Source organism: Hyaena hyaena, unplaced genomic scaffold (genome assembly GCF_003009895.1).
Source record: "Hyaena hyaena isolate Hyena2069 unplaced genomic scaffold, ASM300989v1 scaffold_1102, whole genome shotgun sequence".
In the NCBI taxonomy this organism is placed as follows: domain Eukaryota; kingdom Metazoa; phylum Chordata; class Mammalia; order Carnivora; family Hyaenidae; genus Hyaena; species Hyaena hyaena.
The window spans coordinates 402,509-410,762 of record NW_024081732.1 but is presented as its reverse complement, the minus strand read 5'-3'; positions in this window follow the sequence as shown (position 1 = coordinate 410,762).

Below are 8,254 nucleotides of genomic sequence, written 5' to 3'. Positions count from 1 at the left end.
GGGAGGAGGGAGGAAGGGAGGAGGAAAGAAAGAGAAAGATGAGGACATCCCAGAAATCTACAACCTTCAGGATGGAAAAGGCACAGAAATTTCCACACAATGTTGTTGGAATTGAAGAACACTGGGAGTGGGTGCCCCATTTCCATGGGTATAGCTGAGGAAGCCAGAAGCATCTCAGAGCAGCCCAAGTAAGTGTTATCATGGCACTACATCCCACATGGCATGAAAGTAATAGAGCAACATCACGCCCTCTGAGTCTGGCAGATATTTAAACTGGGTGCTTTTGTGGGCACTTCAAAGCCTCCTTCCCTTTTGGGTACTTCCAATGACATGGATGAGATTTCTCCTTGAGTGTGGCTCCCTAGTGGCCACTCTAATACACAGACTTTCAGAGTTGGAAGCTCTTTGCCCTCCTCCTGGGCAGAACCTAAAGCAGTTCAGATACAGGTCTGATCTTGATGTGACCCACATTTGTTCCATGGGAAAGACACATTATATGTTTGGTCATTAGTGAACGTGTAGTTATTACCTAAATGTAGTCTTTTAGGGGCCTTCGCTGCCTTTACTCGGGCTCCTCTAGCTCTTTCTGACATGAGTGAAGTCCAAAAGTCCACAGAGGTCCCAGCTGTAGGCTCTCCTAGCATCCACCCCCCAATTGCATGATCCAATTTCTTTATATATATATAAAGAGACACAAGAATAGGGTGGATGGTGGGGCGCCTGGGTGGCTTAGTCGGTTAAGCGTCCCACTTTCGCTTAGGTCATGATCACGCAGTTCGTGGGTTCGAGCCCTGCATCGGGCTCTGTGCTAACTGCCAGCTCAGAGCCTGGAGCCTATTTCAGAGTCTGTGTCTCCCTCTCTCTCTGACCCTCCCCTCTTCACGCTGTCTCTCTCTCCTAGAAATAAATAAAAATATTAAAAAAAAAAAAAAAGAATAGGGTGGATGGTGATCCAGGGCAGATACCAGCATTTGGGGAACCAAAACAACAATTCAATACCATAGGAATCAGCCCAGGACAAATAGCCCTGAGAGGGCCTGAGTGCCAACCCTGAACTGACTACTTTGTGTCTAGAAGAGACATTTTCAAATTAGAGGCATCCTAGTTAATATGAATGACAAATATATGGGGTTTTTTTCTTCTACTAGAGGGAATAACTAAAAGAAATACATGAAAGCAATATGAAATCAGTTTTGGAATACAAAAAAAAGCTATATATTTATTCACATCTGAGTCATAATGAGAATTTTGGCTTTTCAGATTTTATTTCAGAGGGAAAGTTGAGTAACTGCCGGCTACTCGGTATTTTTGACTGTCATAAATCAACCACGGTATAAGTTATGCATGAGTGTATCATTGATTCGCATAGAATGTGGAATAGCATAGAACACAGAGATAATCAGCACCCAAAGGTGAAGCAGGACAAAAAATAATAACTACAGAATGATCAGGACGGGGCCATCTCCAGTAGCTTCTTCTGGGATTATCTGGACATGCCTGAATCTTTGGAGAGGACAAATTGTAAGGAAATGCCAGAACTATAATGCATTTAAGATTGTATTTTTATTGTAGTGTGCATGTGCATATGTGTGTGTGTAAGACATGCATAAATGCATACTTATAAAATATTCATCATATATTCCTGAGGTAAGAGAGATAGGTCATAAAATTCATTTATTTCCAGATATTAATAGCCCTAAACAGTGACAGGTACTGGAAGTTGACATTTTGAATATTTCTGTCTTTTAAGCAGCCAAGACTGACAGCATAGTATAATAGTTGAAAGCACATAATCTAGGGGTTTCAAATCACAACTCTTTCATTTAATAGTACCGCAACCTTGGGAAATTTACATAACTTCTCTGTGTCTCATTTTCTGATGTGTAAAATGGGAATAACAGTAAACACTTCATAGGGGTAATATTAAGGATTAATGAAGAGACTTAGTATCCACTGAGCCCTTAGAACCATGCCTGGAATATGGTGAGCTCTACATAAAGACTTGTTAAATAAAACTAATACGGTAACACATATTAAGATTGTAATAATAAATTGTGTAAATTGTGTCTTTTGGTTTATTTGGATATTTCGTTTATTTTTGTTCTTCCTAAACTAATCATTTCTATTTTCTTTATTACATTCAAAAAGAGAGTGGAAGAAATCTCAATTGCATTTTAAAATTACTGAAATCAAATGAGTCAATGTAACAACTACAATTACAAGGTTTCAGTACATTTTTAGAAGTGTGGGAATAGCACTAAATAGCACTAAAATGAAGGTATTATAAGACTGTGGAGATATTAAGTTGAAATTTAAAAAGAAAAGAAGGAAACATAAATATCAATTTTTCTTAGAGAAAATATAAAAATATAGTGGAGCTTTGAAATACACACTACTATAACATTCTATTCATTAGGGTTTTCCCATTTGAATGAAACTTAGAGTATTTATTAAAGGTAATTTTTTTTAAATTCTAGATATGGATTATAACCAACCAGCATTTTGGCCAATTATCTGCAATAATCAATGAAAATTGATAAATTGGAAAATTGGAAGGATTTACCCAGTGCACTACTAGATTTTTAATTAAAAGTGTCTCTCATTAGGTTTAATATACTGTTTTTAATGACAGAAGAGTGAACTCAAACATTATTCATAGTTTCCAGTGTTGGAAAAAATAAAAAGAAGACAGTGCCTAACTCTCAGCTAACTAAAAATGTTTTAAAAATTATTATCCAGAATAACCAAGCATTCGAGTTTATCCAAGTTTTATTACTATGTCCTGATTTTGCTTTTGCCAATTTGCTTAACATGTCCTCATTTCTAATTTTTTATGCTGGCAAAATCAGTTAAAATGCACATAACACAGTAATGTGCTTGTTAACAAAGACATCTTTCTACAACTGGTGACACAAAAAATAACCACTCAAGGACATACTCAAAATAAAAGTTCACAAAGAAGTTCAGCAGCTTAGGTCTTTCTGTGAGGAGAGTGTATGGTTTTCCATACAAGCTAACTCAGAATTGAGAAATAGGGAAGGAAAATTAATATAATGGCTCTCACCAAAAGCATTCAACCTGAGGCAGATCAGGACATGCATGAAAAGATTACACTGCACACCTCGTTTTAGGGAGCTGGAGTCTTTGGTCATTACACTTTTAAACTTTGGGATTTCCTACAGTTATTTACACAAATAGAGCCTCACATCATTAAATCCTCATCAGTGATGCCACTCTCTGCCTCTGGCCACACAGAATGCCAAATTAAAAAATGGTGTTTCAGAGTTTCATCTTCAGGAGACCAAGAGGTTATAATTTTCTTTCCTGGGAAACTATAGATAGAGGTTGAGAATCTCCTGGACATTTATCTTCAGTTTCTTTCATTTGTCCTTTGTCCAGAAAGGTCATTGTCTGCTCCTCAGAAGCATCATGCCAAGCCTCTTCTTTGAGACATATACATATAAATTCCCTTGTATAACCCACAAAAGACGCAACCTTGGACATAAATGTTCAGAGAGTATTCTTAGTCAGGTTGAGTTGCTACAACAGAATACAATAGACTAGGTGGCTTCAACAACAAACATTATTTCTCACAGTTCTGGAGACTGGAAAGTCCAAGAACAAGGTACAGGCAGATTTGGTTCCTGGTGAAAGCCCTCTTGCAGACTGCTGCCTTTTTGTTGTGTCTTCACATGGTAGAGAGACAGAGGGAGAGGGAGAGGGAGAGGGAGAGGGAGAGGGAGAGGGAGAGAGGGAGAAAGGAAGATCACTCTCTCTGATCTCTTCTTAAAAGACTTCTTAATCCCATATAAGGGCTCACCTCCTAACCTCATCTAAACCTCCCAAAGGCTCTACCTCCTACTGTTGTCATATTAGTGTTAGAGTTTCAACATAGGAATATTTATGGGTACACATATTTACTGTATAATAATTTTCCTATATGTTCCTACGTCTAGTATCAAAAGGGTTTTCTTAGACCTAGACACTAGCCATACCATCACCCTCTGTATTATGTCCTCTGGCCTGGAAAAAGGATAGTTTTTATAACAAAAGTAAGTAGTATTGTCTGATATTTCTTTTCAGCTTATGTGATTCAGAGAAAATCAAAGATTAAAATGGAACAAAATGGTTTAAGTAAAAAGATCGGATTCTAAAATCAGTATCTTTTTGATTTTGTATACAGTGCTTATTCTTGTTTCCTCTTCTGTTACATTGGGTAACAATAATACCTATTTCTCAGACTGTGCTGTTGGTACTAAATAAGATCAATTTGGTGATTCATCCCAGTACTTCTTGGGTGCCTATTCCATGTAGATACTGTTCTACACACTCAGTGAAGAAGACTCTCAAAATCTTCAAATCACCGGACCTCCATTCTAATCAGTGTGATAAACAAATATGTTCATCTTAACATTAGGCAGGGCAGAGAACTATATAGAGAAACAAAAGCAGTGTGGAAGGCTAGAGTATAACAAAAGGTACTTTTGGGGATAGGGCAGTCAAGCAAGGCCTCTCTTTGTAGATGAAGTTGAGTGGACGCCTAGTAAAGTGACCAAACAAGCCATGCACAGACATGGAAGAAGAGAATTCTAGACAGAAAATAGCAAGTGCAAATTCTATGAGATGGAAACATACTTGGGATCTTCAAGGAATAATGAGGAGGTTATTGTGGCTTGTATACAGTGGTCAGTGGAGAGAGTAGGGGAAAATGAGAAATAGGGGGAAAGGAATGGAGGTAGATAATAGAGAGTCTGGCAGAGTGAGTAATCAAAACATAGCTATTCTTAACTAGTTTATTCCTGTATTTTTGATGCAGGTTGGGATTAGATGGTTTCCTTTCATATTGCCGATAAGTCCTCTTTCGAATGAAAACACTTGCTGAATATATTATGGTCCTGTCACTTTCCCACAGTGCTGTCAATACCATATTTGGGTGCTCATTGACCCTGGACTCCCAGTAAGTGGCAATTGCCTTTCCTCTATCCGAAGTCCTGTTCATCTTAATGAAGATGCGTCATTGGCACTCACCTCCCGCATGGCTGGGGAGGAGCAGCAGAACCCAAAGGCCCCGTCCAGACGGAGGAGCTCATTAGAACATCTGCCTTGCCTGTCTGTCACCTCCCTACCTTCTGCTGCTGTGTTAGCTGCCAGCCATTGCATCAGTTCCTGATTCAAGGGCCCTCCTCTTCTGGTGTCTTCTTAGAGCTTTGACAGATTAACGGTACTGTTATTCCCAACAGCATCACACCATCTTTCTTAAAACTGCAGGAAGATCTTGATAGAACTCTCAGTCCTTTAAAAAACTGCACTATTTGATCTTCAAAATGGATCCATTAAACCATAGCCACACTTGAAAATTTCCTATCAACTAACATTAGACAGTTAATTCATTGTGTCAATTACACAGATGGCCTATACTGGTCCATATGACACTGAAGAAACAAGAAAGCTATGGAGAACACATTTGTCCCTCTCCAACTCCTACATGACCACTTGAGTCCAAATCACTCTCATCTCCTGCCTAGATTATTACAGAAGCCTCCTGACTGATCTAGACCAAACCACTTTAGTCCAAACCATCACTTGCCTGATTATTACTATCGCTTCTAACTAGCCTATTTCCAGTCCAGCTCCCTTTACTTCGGTTGATTTTCCACATTTGGTAATGTCAAGTGACATTTTGAAACCAAATTCTAAACATCTGAGTTTTGCATAAAACCGTTTATGATTTCTCAAAGCTGTTAGAGATTATTTCTGGCACCCATAAGGTGATGCCTGATCTAGCCTTTATTTAGCTCTTATCTAAGAACACACCCTGCCCTGCCCCATTCTCTATACATTAGTCCTATTGGCCTTTATCTGCTCTGCTAACATGCGATGGTCCTTTCTGCCTTCAGGATTTTTTAATACTGTTGCCTCAGACTGGAAATTCTTCCCATTCATCTCACTTCACCTTCTAAACTTTCTCATGTTAAATATACAACTAAAACACCCAAGGATACCTGCCTTGCACTTCCCAGACAGGTCCACCATTCTCTAATCCTCTCTATAGCTCCTTTTACCCTACATTTGAAGCTCTTCTAGTTTGTGGTTACATGTCACTGTGATTATTTTATTAAAGACCCATCTCCCTACACTAGGTTGTATTCACCAGGAAGCCAAGGAATTTGCTTTTCTTACCTCTTGAATCCCAGCATTTCTGGCTCCAAAGGTAATGCTCATTCTACTGTTTTCTGAATAGATTTGTCAAAGAACAAATAGCCATTTAAACCTCGACAGCTCTCAGTATAAAGATCGCTTGCCTAGATTTTTTAAACCTATACCATTTGCTTCATTTTATATAGGAGAAATAACAACTTTAGTACTTTCAAGCAGGAGTTTGAGCTAAGAACTGAACTAAGAGCTGAGACACCCATAATATGTGTTTTGAGTAACACTTTGCAAAACCAAATATCTTGATCTTTTCTTCTCATTGAAGGTATATCCAAAAAGCTTGACTGTGGACAAAAGCAATAAGGTAAAAATGGAACTAGCCAAACTGCTCCTTCTATGAGCTTACCTAATTTGTTCAATGAAAATAAACATTTACTTGTTTATTTCTGATAAATTCTACTTGAGTGCTTTGGTACCAATTCCATATTATAGGAGAATAAAAAGGCAAAGCCTAGCTTTGTTACAATACCATCCCTTACTGTGAAAAACAAACTTTTCACAAGTAGTACTTAATAACACTACCATAAACTCCCGAGTTCTTCAAAAAGAGCATTATTTCATACCTGAGGGAAAAGAATAAAAGAATACCACGAATCAGGGCACATGGATGGCTCAGTCTGCTAAGCATCTGACTTTGACTCAGGTTATGATCTCACAGGTTTGTGAGTTCGAGCCCTACATCAGGCTCTGTGCTGACCGCTCAGAGTCTGGAGCCTGCTTTGGATTGTGTCTCCCTCTCTCTCTGCCCCTTCCCTGCTTCTGCTCTGTCTCTCTCTCTCTCTTTCTCTGAAAAATAAACATTAAAAATTTTTTTAAAAAGAATACCACTAATCTAACCTAATTATATATTCCCATGAAAAATAAGAAGAAATAAAGAAAGGCAGAAAGCTTTAGAAAGATAAAGCAACATTGAGAAAGCAGAATACTCAGTCATTAGTCTTAGAATTAGAGATTCTGTTGTGAAATCATCATGTCACTCTAATGCAGATAAGGTAAATGTAATGGTACACAACTACCCCTTATAACTAATCACTAAATTAATAAGGATTTAAAGCACATAAAAATGATGTTTGATATTTAGATCATAATATAAACATTCTATAAAATGGTGGGTAACAACTTTATTTCTTTAACATAAGCAATAAATATTTACTATTAATCTACTATATGCCAACTACTGGAATCCATCAGTAAATAAAAACCAAAATATCTGTCTTCATAAATTTAGATATTAGTAGGTAAAGGTAATCAACAAATAATGAATATAATCAGTACCTTATACAATTTGTTGGAAGATGATAAATGCTATGAAAAAAAGTAAAATAGAAAAGAAATGAGAGTACAGGGACAGGGGATTGCAATTTAAATGTGATGGAAAGAGTAAGCCTCATTAGGGCAGTGACATTTAGCAAAAGTTGCAAAAGCTAAGAGAGATAGCTTTGTGAATATTTGGAGGAAGTGAATTTCAGGTAGAGGTCAAGACTGCATCTGGGACATTCTAGGAACAGCAAAGATATGTGTGTGGCTGATGTGGAGCAAGTGGGATAGGAAAACACAGGAGAGGAATTCAGACAAGTACTCAGGAGCCAGACCACATATTTTCATTTCCCTGTTGGTTAATGGTGTTGAACATCTTTTCATGTGCCATTTGTATATATTCTTTGGTGAAGTACCTGTCCAAGTATTTCCCAAGTTTGAAATTAGTTTGCTTGTTTCTTTACTATAGAGTTTTGAGAGGTTTTTCTTTTTTAATGTTTTTTTTTTTTTTTTATTTTGAGAGAGAGAAAGAATCCTAAGCAGGCCCCGATGTGGGGCTCAGTCTCACAAACCATGAGATCATGACCTGATCCAAAATCAAGAGTCAGATGCTTAACTGACTGAGCCACCCAATATACTGAGTTTGGATAGTTTTTATATTTTTTGGATGCAAGTCCTTTGTTGGACATGTGGTTTGCAAATATTATCTCCCAGTCTATAGTTTTTTTCTCTAAATAGAGTCTTTTGCAGGGCAAAGGTATTATATTTGATGAATTCTTATTTA